This window comes from Phascolarctos cinereus, unplaced genomic scaffold (genome assembly GCF_003287225.1).
Source record: "Phascolarctos cinereus isolate Bilbo 61053 unplaced genomic scaffold, phaCin_HiC Scaffold_4;HRSCAF=312, whole genome shotgun sequence".
In the NCBI taxonomy this organism is placed as follows: domain Eukaryota; kingdom Metazoa; phylum Chordata; class Mammalia; order Diprotodontia; family Phascolarctidae; genus Phascolarctos; species Phascolarctos cinereus.
This window is the reverse complement of record NW_027555847.1, coordinates 196,146,523-196,155,630: the sequence shown is the minus strand read 5'-3', so window position 1 is coordinate 196,155,630 and position 9,108 is coordinate 196,146,523.

Here is a 9,108-nt window from a genome sequence, read left to right as displayed (position 1 = left end):
CATGGTTTGGGCAAACAAAAATCAGGGCTAGCAATCATGATCTCTAACAAGGCAAGAGTAAAAACATATGCTTTTTAAAAAAGGATAAACAGGAAAACTATATTATGCTGAAAGGTACCACAGATAATTAACACCAATATCTAACATATATTCACTGAATAGTTGAGAGCTTCAACATAATCCTTTCAGACCTAAACAAATCTAACCAAAAAAGATAAACAGGAAAGAAGTTCCAAACTTCAGCAGAATTATAAAAAAGTGAGATAGGATAGATCTAATCATAATTGGCTGGTAATAAAAAGGGGTGTGTGTATGTGTGTGTGTGTGTGTATGTGTGTGTGTGTGTGTGTGTGTACAGCAGGACACAGACCCTTCACAAAAATTTACCATGTGCTATGACATAAAAGCTTCACAAACAAATGTAGAAAAACAGAAATATTAAATGCTTGGTTTACTGGACACAGTGGAATTAAAAACTATGAACAATAAAAGACCTTTAAAGAAAGGATTAAAATTTTAATATAGTCCAAATAATGAAATCCTAAAGAATTGGTAAGAAATCAGGGATGCAGCCAAAGCAATTCTTAGGAGAAATTTTCTATTTCTTTCATCAACAAAAAAGTGAAAGAACAGATAATAATTTGGAATCCTATAAAAAAAAAGCAACAAATTTTAAAAAACTTAAGGCCAAAATAGAAATTCTAAAAAATCAAAGGGATTAATAAATCTGGAAACAAAATCATTGAATTAATAAATAAAATTAAGAGACATTATTTTAAACCTATTAAATATATAAAACTGTAGGTCTTTGGTCACTGAGAGATGCCACTGACCCAATTTATTGGTTATTGCTAGCCTAACTAATAAACTGATCATGCTCCTGGCCTTTTGGCTGAAATGGCCAGCATGACCCATTTTATTTAAACCTTACATGTCACTGTTAATGCTGTCTGGCCTGGGGACAGAGAGAGGATATATATATATATATATATATACATATATATATATATATATATATATATATATATATATATATACATATATATATATATATATACATATATATATATATATACATATATATATATATATATATATGTGTGTGTATGTATGTATGTATGTGTGTGTGTTTGTGTGTGTGTTTGTGTGTATGTGTGTGTGTGAGAGAGAGAGAGAGATACACATTCATTTGCATTCATATACGTAACTACAATCTTTTTTTTAAAGAGAGGAATACTTAGTTGCCAATCAGAAAAAAAAATACAGAAAATCCACAACAAATGAAGAAATAAAAGAAATTATTAGAAACAGTTTTGCATGATTATATGCCAACAAAACAGAAAAATGCAATGTATGGATATTTACAGAACTATAAAATACTCAGATTAACAAAATAAGAAATAGAACATTTAAATAATCAAATCTAAGAAAAAGAAATTGAGCAAGCAACAAAGAACTACCAAACTGGAAAAAAAAAAGAAAAAACCTAGAATCTGATAAATTTATAAGTGAAATTTATCAACTATTCAAAGAGCCCTTAATCCCAATATTACAGAAACAGTTTGCAAAAATAAGAAAAAAAGGATTATTTCAAGTTCTATGAGACAAATATAATATTGATACTAAGAATGAGACAAAGCAGTGAAATCAAAGTGTAGACTGATATCTCCAATGAATATCAATGCAAAAATATTAAATAAAATATTAGATGGGGCCACAGCAACAAATTTAAAGAAGTTTGCATTTTCAGCAGGTTAGATTTATACCCCAAATGCATGATTGTTGAAGATTAGGAAAATTATAGGTAAAATAGAACACATTAACAACAAATGCAATAAAAAATGTATTATTTCATCAATAGATGCAGAAAAAGCTTCTAATAGAAGAGAATATCCATTTTTTTAAAGCTAAAAAACAGGAATTAATCAACTGTTCCTAATATGGTCCAGTACCTATCTAAAAATTGAGTAGAAACTAATTTTAGATAGATATCATACCATATTCCCCCTCAAAAAACAAAACTCCAAATGGATATAAGACTGAGATATAAAAATTCACTTCATGAAAAAATCAGACAAGCAGGGAAAAAGATATTTCTGGCAACTAGAGATAAGTTCTTTACAAAACAAGGGATAGAGAGGATCATTAAGAGATAAAATGGGGGTTGCATTTTTTTTTGTTTTGGTTACATACATTAAAAAAGTTTTGCACAAGCCATCAATGCAATTAAAATAGGAAGGGAAGCATTTAAATTGGAAAAATCATTGCAGCAAACTTCACCGATAAAGGTCTGATATCCAAAATATACAGGGAACTCATTCAAATAAATAAAAAAATCCTAATAGATAAATGATAAGATGACCTAAAAAGACAGTTTACTAGAAAAGGAGTTCAAGATGCTAACAATTATATAAAAGAGGGTCAAAATCACTAATATTAAGAGAAATACAAATGTCTACTACTCATCAATGAGATCAGAAAAAATGACAACAGGGAAAAATACTATTATTGCAGGAGACTGGGAGAACTTGCATATTAACAAACTGTTGATGGAGCTATGAATTGGTCCAGTTATTCTGAATAATAATTTATTGCTATACCCAAAAAGTTACTAAATTTTGAATACTCTCTAAACCAGTGACTAAAGTGTACTCTCTCTCTATAGAGATAGATACAGATGTAGATATAGATACACACACACACACACACATAAACATGTATTGCAAAAAGATCAAAGAAAAAGAACTCACACACAGAAAATATTTATAGTAGTATTCTTTGTTGTAGAAAAGAACTAGAAACTAAAGATTGCCCATCAATTAAGAAATGGCTGGATAGCATCATGTTTTTGTTTTATAAGGAATTGTTTAAAACAAAAGATGGGTTAAGAACCAATGCGCTGGGGAGTGAGCAGAATTAAGGGGGAAAAAATCAAACAATAACTACAACATGGTCAGGGTAAACGACTTTGAAAGACTTAAGAACTATGATAATGCAATGACCAGCCACAACTTCAGGGGGTTGATTATGAGCCACGAGAGAGAGGTGTTAGACTAGAGGTAAAGAATGAGAAATACTTTTTTTGATATCATCAATGTATAGATTTATTTTGCTTAACTATTCTTATTTTGCAACAAGGGAAGATCAGTTTGTTTGTTTTTAATTTTGGTCCAGAACCGAGGGTAGAAGTGGTGGAGAGAGACACAGTATGATTGAGGCATTTTCTCTTAAATACACAGAAGAGAACAGAAGAAAGCCCAGAGAGAAGCAGACAAACAGAACAGCTTTGAAATTAATATATAATTTGTTATATACTTTAAATATCTATAAGCTGTCAGATATATGAAAGATTCTGTTTCATATATCTGTATATATATACCCCACACACATGTAATATAGCTATATATCTAGACAGTTCTATTTTGTTTTGTCTATATAGATAGATGTAGATGATACAGATGTAGAGAGGAAGACATAGACACAGACATCATAGCCATATTCTTCTGTCTCAGGGTCCTAGGATTATCCTGAGGGGTTTGTGGTGTTTCTTCTCTACTTCCTGTCAATTCAAGATACAACCAGTTATGTTTCTTTCCCCTCTCCACTAAGGATTAGCACCTAATTTAATTTAACCAAATCAGCATTAATCAACTTTTAAAAGCAGATATTTACTTCAAAGTTTTGATAATAACAAAAATATAAACATTTCCTCCAACACTTTGGAGGCATACTCTCCCCTAGACTACTTCAGACTTAGCTCAGTTCCTACATAGTAACAGTCCCATCAAATTCATGTCCAAATGTAGCATTACTGTTACGTAAGTCCTAGTCTCAGATCCTGCTGAATTTGGTCCAAAGATTTATTCTTTGCTCCTTGAAGCATCAGTGTGGAGCTCTCTGCAAAACCCGGCATGGACTCAAACTTCCAGAATACTAGACTTCTGATAGCCCTTGGAATTCCAGGGGCTCTTTCTCCTGATCTTTCAAAACTCAAGAGCAGAGTCTCACAATCATCTTCACTCGAAACAAAAGGAAAAATGGAGAGGTACAGGATCATTTTCATGGGGCCATATATTATATTTGGGGAAAGGGCACAAGGCCTTACTACCCTTCGAGTTCTCTCTTGCTAGATACCATGAGCAAAAAAGTCAAAACAAGAGCAGAGGTCCACTGATACCTCCCCTTCTAGTTTTACAAATGAAGCCAATAAAAGAAGTTGCTATTCACCACGTGGTGAAGAGATCTAAACCAGGTATAGAATGTCGATGTATGCACCACAGTCTCTGCAAGGTAGTTCCATTACATGTCATCCCTCCCTTCTGGAAGCAGGTCTCCAGCCTCTTCCATGTGGGGAGATTTATATCTGCATAGAACACTGCTATACTCTAAATACGATAGCTATAGATATAGATATGAAAGGTACCTGCCATCAGTCATTTTCTTCTCTTCTGTCCATAGATCATGTTAGGACTTTCCCAGTCTCTCCTGAGATGGGAGAGGAGCAGTAGTACCCTTTTCTTCCCATCCCCTTAGCACAGGGGCTGCCAGCTTTGTGGCAGCTAGAACTGGGGCTCAGTTAAGTGATCTTGAGCTTGCACTTCTGACAACCCCTTCTACTTTGTTCCTTGCCTGATGGAACAGTGATCCCGATGTTAGAGTTAGAAGGGCTTAAGTTTCCACAGGTAGAATAATGCAGAGATTTAAAGAACAACAGCTCCAGGAAGTAGTACACTGTAGGTGGGCTCGGGCTTAGCCAATAAAAAGTAAGTTGATGGTTCCATAAAGACCCCAAAATCAAGATAAGGGTCAAGCCAGCTCAGACCAGTTAGGGTCAACCTGAGGACACCTGAAAAATGTTAGTGCGCCTGCTTAATGAGCTTCATTACTATTATCTGACACACCCTGCCTAAAATTAGAGCCTCATTAACAAGTCATGGGATGTATGACCAATGGAGGGGGAACATACTTGAGCATATCAAGGGGAAACATGTAAGGAAAGGTGTAACCTGGGAAAGGATGGACCAATCCCAGCCTGGGAGGTTTCGCGCCGAATTCAACTGCATAAAAGCATACTTGCCCTTGCACTCAGGGTCTACCCCTCCTGAAGAGGGGTGGAGCCCACTTCTGGCCAGAAATGTCTAAATCCTCTGGACTTTTTTTATAATAAATTTTCTTGATACTAAATTTTTGGTGTCAAGCCTATTTCTAACAGCAAGATGGACATGTCCAATCTTGGAGACTGCTTTGTGAATCAAAAGGTCAAAAGGCTCCTGGGTCCCTTAATTAACTAGAAGCAGAAAAAAAAATTCTGCATCGGAGAAGATGACCACTGACAAGAAGAGGCACCTAAACCCTAGCCTGACTTTCTAGAACACACCTACTTTGAGAGAGTACAGAACAAGGTAAAGCATAAAATGACTATTCAGCAGGACCACAAACTGCTTCATGTTCTGCTGTTTCAATATCAATCATCCCAGAGAGTATAACAGTAGTTATAAATTAAGTCTTCCTGTAAATGCATACGTATGAGTCTTTTGTGTGTTAAGTATTTCATTTGTGTAGAAGAAATAATTAACTTTATCATACCTTATTTACATTGTACATTGAGTACCTTTCTACCCCCCTCATTGGGAAGTTCTTAGAAATTCCCCAAAACCAAACTTTGAGAAAATTATTTCCCCCATGGCACCAGGGTGAGTATTTAATGAGCAAGAGAGTGAGAAAAGAAGCCTACTCCTTCTTGTAAGAGGTCAGGCTCCTTCATAATTGAAACTGGCTGGGCAGCTAGGTGGCACAGTGGATAGAGCACCAGCCTTAGGAGTTAGGAGGAACTGAGTTCAAATCCAACCTTAGACACTTAACACTTAACAAGCCTGTGACCCTGGAGAAGTCACTTAATCCCATTGCCTAGACAAGCAAAACAAAAAAAAAAACGTAATTGAACCTGGTTTTACAATAGGTATGACTCCAAAGAAAATGGACTGTTTCCTGGAAAGGAAAAGAGTCAGTGTCCCAGTTCCTCTAGGCCTAGCAGCATGTATTAATTGTTATATTCGCTTTAGAGTTCACAAAGCATTTGCCTCACAACAACCCTCGAGGTAGGTAGTGAGAATATTATATACATTTTACATATAAGGAAACTGAGTCTCAGAAAAGCTAAATAACTTAGCCAAGGTAACCCAACTAGTGTTTCAGAAGAATTCAGGATTCAAACCCAAGCCCCCTCAGTCCAAGTTCCCTGCTCTTTCCATAGTACTATACTGCTTTATCATCAGTAAGGGTGTTTAATAGAAGATAATGATGATGATGATGATATCTCAAAATATCTATAGTGCTTTACAGCTTGTAAAGTACATCTCTGGTGAGCAGAATTTTATTTGCCTCCATTTCACAAATGAGCAAACAGGTTTGTTGAAGTTCAATGATTTGCGATCAGTTTCAGGGTATAGTGGGAGCTTGGGCTGGCTCCTAGGGCTATCACAGCTGTTGTGGCCACAGCTTGTCCTTGGAACCACCCTTTGGCTCAGCCCCTTCTGGCACTTTGTACGTCTGGTAGTTTGAATTATAAAAGGATTGGCCTCAAGGGTCAGAAATGCTTTATAGTGTTTGAATTGCCTTTTGGGTACTTCCTTTAGCTCCAGCCCATGAAGAGTTGTGATTCACGTCTTTTTAAATTCTTGTATTATGTTTTTAAACTTTAATTATTAAAATAGTTTTAATTGGATTTTCATGGTTCACAAAAATGCCTATTGTATTTTAAGAACATACTTACAACACCAAACCTGTTGGACTATGCCAAATTTAGATTTATCCTGAAACTGACAGAGCTGAACCCATAGCTTCTATCACTAAATCCAACACCATGGACTTCCATATTAAACATAAACTTAGGAAATGCCTTGTGGTGATAGTTTCTCAGTAAGTGATAGTTTCTCACTTAAGGAGCCTTTAAGAAGTTAACAAACTCAGATTCTCAACGCAGGTGACAATCATACCCTTCTAATTATATGTATGTGACTCCTGCTATGAAAAGAAAAAAAAACTTCCAAAATGGTTAAAGCTGATCCTAATCGCTCCTAACCAGAATCTTTGCCTTCCTTTAAGGTTCAAGTCAGCTGGTACCTTCTACAAGCAGCCCTTTCTTAGTACCTCGGTTGGCAATAATGTTGTCTTCCCTCTCAAAGTATCTTGTATTTGTAAGTCTCCAGTTGTAGCCCTGAGTAGAATGTAAACTCCTTGAGAGCAGAACTGTTTTTAATTTTTTTTTCTTTGTATCTCAACACCCAGCACATTATCTTAAACATAGTAGCAACTTAATGTTTGTTGAATAAGGTAGAGGGAAGAGAAATTAAAGTCTTTTGCCCATACAAAGACAACATATGGCTTCTTAAATCATGTTCTCTAAAGTTGTTATGCTAAGCCAAATTAAGCCTGTTCATCATTTCCATCATGAATAGAATATGAAAAAAATGGGTTCATACCATGAAATTTACCCAAGAGAAAGCATTATTAAAATACTAGAATATATTCCAAGAGAGATTTTTTTAATTTCCTTCTTCTACAGTTTTTTTTCTCCCAAACAGGAGTTTCTTCAGTGTGGGTTGATTTAAATGTAATTTGGCCCAGAAATAAGGAGGCAGATATGGTTTCTTAAAATCCCTCCAGACCCCACGGTTCCATCATCGGAAATCAGAAGCAAAACAGGAATGAAGTGCCCTGAACCAAAGTACTGTGCTGTTCGGGAGCAGGTAAGGCTCTAGTTCTAAGCACAAGGCACACTGAAATCAGTTAAATTAAATTAAATAAAGTCAATTAAAAACATGTGAAACAACAAGATGTGGAAGTATCACTACCAGAAGATGAAGAATAATACCAGCATTGAAAGTAGAGGTAGACCATGGTGGAGAGCCAAAGTGAGGGACAGATTAAATGGCCCTTCCAAATTATTCTATCTCTAGCTATTCACCTCTAGTATCCCCCTTTCTCCCCTCCCCACTTAAGATACTTAATTCCTGAAACAGAAGCAGTGGCCTTAAAGGACTTGTAACTGGGATACTAAATGGACATGATTTTTTTTTTGTCTATGTGGACCCTGGATTTCAATTGTATAGGGAATTACGGTGAGGAAAATCCATAACTATCAAATAAGATAAATGACTAGCTAGATAAATGATTAGTTATTGACTAATAGAGATAACTCTCAGGAGAATGCTTAGTGGAGTGCCTGGCACATTTGTCATTGTTGCTGTTCAGTCATGTCTGACTTTCCATGACCCCATTCGGGTTTCTCTAAGTAGAGATACTGGAGTGGTTTTTGCATTTCCTTCTCCATCTCATTTTACCGATGAGGAAACTGAGGCAAACAGGATTAAGTGACTTGCCCAGGGTCACACAGCTAGTAAGTTTCTGAACCTGAATTCATGAAGATGAGTGCTCCTGACTCCAGGCCCTGCACTCTACCCACTGTGCCACCTAGCAGGCCTCTAATAAATGCTCATTTCCTTTCAATTCCCTAACCTTAACCAACATAGATAGGTACTTTCCTTGCTTTAACTAATTCAGATAGGTTGGCCCTTGTTGTGCAATTTACATCTGCCTGGGGCAATGGGATGTTAGATGGCTTGTCAAGGATCTGACAGCTAGTTATGGGTCCAAAGCAGGACTTGAAATTTAGGTCTTTCTGATTCAGAAGCCAGTTATTTAATCACTGCATCACTGACTCAGGAAGGTGTAAAACTTGCTAACATTAAGACAATGACACAATGAATTATAGACAGGTTTTTTGGCAGAGCCTTCTGGAGCCTCTCAGCATCTCTCGCTTTTCTCATGAATTTGGCCTAGCTCAATATTTTTAAAAAGAGGCCATGTAGCATAGTACAAGGACTGTTGAATCTGGAGTTCATGTAAATATGTGACAGTGAGCAAGATTCAATCTCTTTGACCACAGGTACTTCTCTCACTTGGGCAGCTAGGCTGCAGTAGACAGAGCTCTGAACCTTGGAGTTAGGAAGACCTGAGTTCAAATCCAGATTCAGACACTTACTAGCTGTGTGATCCTGGGCCTAAGTCACTTATCCTCTGTTTGCCTAAGTTTCTTCATCTGTAAAA